Source organism: Callospermophilus lateralis, chromosome 7 (genome assembly GCF_048772815.1).
Source record: "Callospermophilus lateralis isolate mCalLat2 chromosome 7, mCalLat2.hap1, whole genome shotgun sequence".
NCBI classification, from domain to species: Eukaryota; Metazoa; Chordata; class Mammalia; order Rodentia; family Sciuridae; genus Callospermophilus; species Callospermophilus lateralis.
The window spans coordinates 133,516,666-133,524,890 of NC_135311.1; positions in this window are offsets into that span (position 1 = coordinate 133,516,666).

Genomic DNA, 8,225 nt, shown 5'->3' on the forward strand with positions numbered 1-8,225 from the left:
CACAATTTCCCATGTGTCTTTTAAGTTACAGTCCCTTTAATCATCAATTATTGAGTATTCAGTCTTACTAATAACTTGAGTCAGATCTATTTAGCCAGAGTATATAGTTTAAAATTAATAATCATCCTTTGCATTTGTCTAATGCCTTTCTCTCTAAGGAGCAGGTTGATGGTGACAGTATGCCATCACTGGGCAGACAGGAAGGATAAGTGGCAGTTCTCACTTTGCAGACAAGAGGAGCTACTCAGAAGTAGCTAACTTAGGTGGGTGTGGTGGTGCATGCCTGTAATCCCAGCCATTTGGAAGGCAGAGGCAGAAGGATCCCAAGTTTGAGGCCAGCCTTGGCAATTTATCTAGACCATGTCTCAATAAACTCAGTGGTACCTCACCTGGGTCTAATCCCTAGTACCAAGAGGGGGCAGGTAGAAGCAGCAACTGAAGTCCTTACACTCATGGAGTGCCATCTAAAGCAAATGTATCTGAGACTGGCTGGAGCTTGGAAAAAAAATCTCAGTGTTTTCTTCAAGAAAACTTTAAGAGTGGGTGCAGGGGTGCACACCTGTAATCCCAGGGCCTTGGGAGCCTAAGGCAAGAAGATGGCAAGTTTGAGGCTAGCCTGGGCAATTTAGAGAGACCCTGTCTCAAAATAAAAAATAAAAAGGTCTGGGGATGTGAATCAGTGGTTAAGTGCCCCTGGAATTTGTCCCTGGCTCCCCCGACCCCCCAAAAAAGGAAAAAATTAAGGGAGGAAGTTTAAGCCTAACTCCAGCAACGCAATAAAAAAAAAAATAAATAGTTAATTAAAATAAAATTTTTTTTAAAGAGAGAGAGAATTTTAACATTTATTTATTTTTTTTAGTTTTCGGCGGACACAACATGTATATGGTGCTGAGGATCAAACCTGGGCCGCACACATGCCAGGCGAGCGCGCTACCACTTGAGCCACATCCCCAGCCCAAAATAAAATATTAAAAAAATAAAACTTTAAGTAGTGCAAAGACTACATTAAGATAGCCTAATGTGTAATAAAACTACCGAGGTGTCAGGATGAAGTCAGATGACTCGGTTATTTTTCTGGATGGTTTGAGAGGCGTCCGGTCTTTAGGGTCTCTCCTAAAGTTACCTTGTTACCATAATCTCAGGTGTCAGTTGAAGGGGACAGATGTAAATTGTGTCATAGCTGTGATATAAACTGTCACCTGATTGAGGTGGGGAGAGCTCTATCCACTGTCTGAATTCCTCTCTTCCTCTCTGTTAGCAGATCAAGCAGAGGTTTTCTGGGCCCTCTCCTGGCTTGACATTGAAACTACGTAACAGTGACTTTTCTCCCCTTCAGGGATGGGTCTTTATATAAATCCATGTTCTTCCATCTTCCATCCCTTTCTCTTGCTCTAGGAGGCTCATATTATTATTACTTTTTTTTTTTTTTTTTTTGGTACTAGGGATAGAACCCAGGGGAGCTTAACACTGAGCCACATCCCCAGTCCCTTTTTATTTTTTCAATTTTGAGACAGGGTCTTGCTAAATTGCTGAATCTGGCCTCTAACCTGATTTTCCTCCTCAGCCTCCTAGATGGCTACATTTACACATGTAAACGAATGGCAGGAGGCTCATTTTAGATGATGAGGGATAGAGACAATGAGGGATAGATAGAGCCAATAACTTAGTATCTGGAGAAAAGTGGTGAGATTAATCTGGTTTCAGATGTTCATGGGTCATGCTGAACTGAGACTGAATAACTAATCACATGTTCAAATAATACACACTACTCACTACTCTCTCTCATATATATATCTTTTTTTTTGTACCAGGGATTAAATTCAGGGGCACTCAACCACTGAGCCACACCACCATCCCTCTTTAGTATTTTATTTAGAGACAGGGTCTCACTGAGTTGCTTAGCTCCTTGCCGTTGCTGAGACTGGCTTTGTCTCAGCCCCTGGAGCCCCTGGGATTGCAGGTGTGCACCACCATACCCGGCTCACACTGCATTCTGTATTAAAAATGGTATTGCTGGAGGTAACGCCATGTGAGTTTGTGAACTATACCATGAGGTGTTGTTGAGCGTGTAAGGGTACGGTGAAGCGTCAGAGGAAGAGACCACCAAGAGACTGACTTTATGCAATAAGCAAGAGGGAGTTTATTGAGGATCCAATTTCAGCGCGCTGAGGCTCCAGGCAGGCTCGCTCAAAAAGGGAGAGCAGCCCAGAGCCCCGAGCAGAGGTCAAGCAGTGCTTAAGTACACTTTTTGGGGACGGTGGGGGCTTTGCATACATCAGAACAAATCATCATGAGGCACGGGAAAATTGAACAACAACTCTGAGACATGATTAGTACATTCATTGGCGGGAACAGATTGGACGGGGTGATTGGTCACTTCTAAGTGGGGTACACATTCAAACTGATTGGTTTTAGGGCCTAAATGCCTACGTGACATACTACACAGAGTTCTAAGTTATTAGGCATCCTGGGAGTCAGTGAGAACATTTACTGAGCAGTTCGGGTATTGTCTTAACAGCTACAGGGATTACAGGTTTTGGGGGTAGCAGGGGAATTTAACAATACTTGGTCTTTTACTCTTTAACCCAGGCCCCGAAGCTTTTCAATGCCCGGTCTTTTACACTTTAACTCAGGCTTTGCAGTTTAGAATCAGCTTAGAAATTTTACCCTTACAAGTGTATACCCTTATAGGCAAAATAAACAGCTTTGAATCCCAGACTTCACATACGAATGCTAGGTAAGCACTCTACCACTAAGCTACAGCCTCAGTCCTTCTTTAAAAATTTTTATTTTAGCCTGGTGTGGTAGCATATGCCTGTAATCCCAGCACCTATGGAGACCAAGATACGTAGACCTCAAGTTCAAGGCCAGCCTTGGCAATCTAGCAAGACCCCGTCTCAAAATAAAAAATAAAAAAGGACTGGATGAAAGTGGTAAAGTTCGGTGGTAAAGTGCCCTTGGGTTCAATCCCTGTGGGAGACCAACCTCGCACGGACTGAATTAACTCCCCTGCTGGGGGATATGGCGTCAGGCACCCATGCTGCTAGACTGCCGCACTCTTCTAGGGTTCTAGTGTAAGGGTCCAGCGAAGCGTCGGAGGAAGAGACCACCAAGAGACTGACTTTATGCAATAATCAGGAGGGGGTTTATTGAGATTCCAGCATGCTGGGGCTCCGTGCCCACTTGAGAAAGGAGCGCAGCCCAGAGCCCAGAGCAGAGGTCAAGCAGTGCTTAAGTACACTTTTTGAGGAGGGCGGGGGCTTTGCATACATCAGAACAAATCATCATGAGGTGTGGGAAAATTAAACAACAACTCTGAGACATGATTAGTACATTCATTGGTGGGAACAGATTGGGCAGGGGTGATTGGTCACTCCTAAGCGGAGTACACATTCAAACTGATTGTTTTAGGTCCTGCAATGCCTACGTGCCAGGCTACACAGAGCCCCAGGTTATTAGACAACCAGGGAGTCAGTGGGAATATTTACTGAGCAGTTCGGGCATTGTCTTAACAGCTACAGGGATTACAGATTTTGGGGGTAGCAGAAGAATTTAACAATACCTGGTCTTTTACTTTTTAACTCAGGCCCTACAGCTTGGAAACTTTACAATGCCCGGTCTTTTACAGTTTAACTCAGGCTTTGCAGTTTAGAAACAGCTTAGAAATTTTACCCTTACACTAGTGACTGTCTTCTTGCCTGAGTGTGTCTTGCTACAGCCCCACGGGTGGAGCTACGCTCACCTGTTCCTTTGTAATATAACCCCTTGCCCCATTTAGGGTAGAATCTTCCATGGAAGTGCCTTGTGTGTGTCCCCTTCTCTTACTGTGCCCTTGGGTGTGGCCTACCCAGGTGTCAGTCAACCTGCTGACAGTGGACATCATGAAGATAGACTCAGACCCCTGAAACCTGACCCCTTGCCTCATTTGAATAGCTTCTCCTCAATAAAAGGGGTCAGCGCATGCTCTTGTTCTCTTTCTGCGGACCCTTAAGGTCAGAGGAGCCGTCACAGTGACCCCAAAGAAAAAGGTATTTGTGTCTCTTGTGTGGTTATTTTGCATAGCCCAGTCAGCCCAGTTCAACTGGAGTGACCCCTGAGCCTTTTAGTTGAGAACAGAAACCCGGCAAATCCCCAGTACCAATACAACCATAAACAAACAAATAAATAACTTTGAGACAAGCTCTCATTTAGTTTCCCAGCTAGCCTCAAACTTATGATCCTCCTGCCTTGGCCTCTTTTTTTGTTCTTTTTTTTTTTTTTTTTTGGTGGTGCTGGGGATTGAACTCAGGGCCTCACACATGATTGCTGAGAGCCATAGCCAAGTAGGAATGACGCATGGCAATTTCCTTGTCAGCCTACCCAATGTTGCTTAGAGGGAGGACTCTCCATTGTGGAAATGGGCTTGCCTTGGACCCAGGTCATTTGCAGTGACATTGCATGAATGTTTGAGAAAGGTGACCCTGCTCAAGGACCAGGGTGAATCCGGGTTTAGGGTGTATCCTGCTGGGAATAGGGCGTATCCTGCTGCCTCAGGCACCTGCTCCTTGAGTTCCCGCAGGATTCAGAGAGTATTTGGTATGCAGAGCCCGGTGGAGTGTGTGGATTCTCCCCAGAACAGGCTTGTAGAGTGCCGGTGACAGTTCGAGAATAAAGAGTTGCTGTTTGAATCTACAAGGTGTGTGGTGGCTCGGTTATTTTGTGCCCAGCCAGACTGCGGCACATGATAGGCATTACCTCAAACTCTTGAGTCCCTGGGATTACCAAGTGTCCGCCACTGTGCCTGGGTGGATTTGGACACACCTGGATGTGACCGATTCTTTGCTTGGTCAAACTTTATTCAGGTTTCTGAATCATCTTCTGGGCCTTTTTGTGTATTTTCTTATAAAATCAAGTGTTAGCAAAGAACCCTACAAAGTCAATTTAGCAAGAACTCCATACTGTGGATATCTGATCATTCTCAGTATCCAATCAATTCCCGCAGGTGAAGTCTGCTCCTTCCCCCACCCCCTGTCTTCAGCAAACATCCAGCTAGGTCGAGTGAGCCAGGACACTCCTTACCTCTTGGTCACTACATAGACTGTCCCCCATAACCCGCTCCTTGGCTATAGCCACTCACCATGCTGTATTGACTGAAGCCCAATCTCTGTCTCCTCTCTGCAGAATCCTATTGCAACAGTCCTGTACCCATTTCCACAATCCTAAGTGAAGTACACATTTCCACACGTGCCTTAGCAAGTGTGATTGAATTTTTTTTTCTTTAACATAGGCATGTATTCCAAATGGCATGGTTTGGATGTAGTTCATCCCTGAAGGTCTCCAGTGGCCATGTTAGAGGTGGCAGCAACTTTAAAAGGTGGGGGTGTATTGGGAGGTAATTAGGTCATTTGGGGTCACCGTGAGAAGGGATTAATGTAGTTCTGATGGGACCCAGTTTGTTCCCAAGAGAGTAGGTTGTTATAACAAGAGCAAGAATGGCTTCCTGTTTCTTGTTCTACCATTGCGATAGCAACCCCTGTGTAGCCCTCAGCACGGGGCTAACCAACAGGGATGTCCAAGCTCAGCCTCCAAAACTGTGTGAGTTTTCTTATAAGTAGCCAGCTTCAGGCATTTTGATATGGGAAGAGAAAATGAACTAATACACTAAACATGATAAAAAAAATATCAATTTTTTTTTTTTTTTGGCTAAGGGTGTAGCTCAGTGGTACAGAACTTGCATAGCTCTATCAGGAGTAAGAAAATGATACATTCGGGCCAAACGATATGAAAGAAATAGTAGAACCTGTGTCTGGGATTGGGGTCTCTGGTAAACTGCATGATTGTGGCCTGCTTGGTGACTAGGAAGTTTCTGTGCAAAGACACAGGATGCCTGGCTGCTATAGCAATGTGCTTTACAAGGAAACTCTGTGTTGGAGTCTTATCAGTTTTGCCCTTCACCTCAGGCACACAGCTCCTGGGAATATAGGGACCTGTAGGTATTCTGGCCATGGAAATGTACAGGGAAGCGTTTCTCTGGTGAGCAAACTCCGGGGCTGGGGGGGAACAGGTGCTCTGTCCTCCACCCTCGGAATGCCCAGCAATTTCTCTTTGAAGCTAGTAAGATAACTCTACAGGTGCAGTATCTAGTTACTATGGTAATGTCCTTAGAGAAAAGGGGGCTGTCTTAAACAGCTCGGACTTTGGTCTCAATTATCTAGCACCTGGGATTAAAGGAATACTAAATAAGAATGTAGTCACAGTAATAAGGAGCTATGGAACTTTTGATATAAAGAAACCTGGCTGCTTGGAGGGACGGCCACTCTTTTTCTCTTCTTCCTGGCTCTGTATCTCGTCTCTGTCTCTCTTTTTATTTTCCTTACGGAAAGAAAAGAAAAACCAGGAGAAAAAAAATGATACACTTAGGACAAAAGATGTGAAACAAATAGTAGAATCTGAGTGTTGACAATAACAGAAATTGTTGAATTTGTTTTGGAAAATGGTCAGGACTCGCCGAAAGGTCTCTTGCAACAATGAACTCATTATTTACCACTAGAGAACTTTGTTCTGGTCCTGCAGAGTGGAGCCTGGGGTGATGTGGGTTCAATGTGTCATCTTTGTATAGAAGTTACAATTTAATTCAAACTTGGGCCATCCAATGTCAGAGATTAAAAACAAAACAATGAATGGGTCACATAATTCATCACAGTCACTCCTTTCCTTCCCTGGTGTATTTTTCTTCTTAGAAATAAAGAGGATAGCAGATTAGTGGACTTCTGGTTCTGTGCCCTGTCCCAAGTCCTTTTAAATCTATTATTTATTTATTTATTTTTGCATGTGTGGCACTGGGGATCAAGCCCAGTACTTTGTGAATACTAGGCAAATGCTTTATCACTGAACTACACCCTCAGCCCTCCTTTTAAAAAACAAAGTTAGGGCTGGGCACGGTGGCACATGCCTGGTAATCCCAGTGGCTAGGGAGGTTGAGACAAGAGAATCACAAGTTCAAAGCCAGCCTCAGCCACAGCGAAGCGCTAAGCAACTCATTGAGATTCTGTCTCTAAATAAAATATGAAATAGGCTGGGCTGGGGCTGGGGCTCAGTGGCAGAGCGCTTGCTGAGCACAGGTGAGGCACTGGGTTCAATCCTCAGCACCACATAAAAATAAAAAATATTTTAAAAATACAAAATAGGGCTGTGGATGCGGTTCAGTGGTCCATGAACTTTGTCCAGAACTTTGTCCTGGTCCTGCAGAGTGGAGGCTGGGGTGATGTGGGGTTCAATGTGTCATCTTTGTATAGAGGTTACAATTTAATTCAAACTTGGGCCATCCAATGTCAGAGATGAAAAAAATAAAACCACTGAATGGTTCACATAATTCCATCACAGTCACTTTTGGTACCAGTTCAATCTCTGGTACCAAAAAAACAAAATCAGCTGGGCACTACCCTGCCTGTAATCTCCGGAGGCTGAGGCAGAAGAAAAGAAAGTTCAACACCAGCCTCAGCAAAAAGTGAGGCATTAAGCAACTCAATGAGACTCTGTCTCTAAATAAAATACAGAATAGGTCTGGGGATGTGGCTCAGTGGTCAGTGCCCCTGAGTTCAATCCCCAATAACCGCACCCCCTTGCCCCCCCAAAAAGTTAGCCAGGCATAGTGGCACATACCTGTAATCCCAGCAAAGTTTGAGGCCAGCCTCAGCAAATTAGCAGGACCATTCTCAAAAACTAAAAATATATAATGGCCTGGGGGTGTAGCTTAATAATACAGTGTCCCTGTGTGTAATCCCCAGTAAAAAATAAAAAAAAATAAAAAATAAAGATCAGACTGCTTTCTGAGAATTCCTTTTTCTTTCTTTTTTTTTTTTTTTCGGTACTGGGAATTGAACCCAGATGTATTCTACCAGTGAGCCATATCCCCAGCCTTTTTTATTTATTTCTTTATTTTTCAGACAGGGTTTTGCTAAATTGCTGAGGCTGGCCTCGAACTTGGATCTTGCTGCCTTGACCTCCCCTGTCCCTGGGATTACACGTGAGCGCCAAAGCAACCAGCTCAGACATGTCTTGATACATTATTGTTTAAAAAATGCATTTCCATTTCCATTGCTTAATGAAAGATCACTTTTCCTTCAAACCTTTTGGGCTTTAAAAATGATACTCTGAATGGGAGAAGAGCCTGCCAGAGGCCAGGTGCGGGGGGACGCAGGGCGCAGCTGGGGCAGGAATGGTGGCAGGAGCTGGGAGCCCTGCTG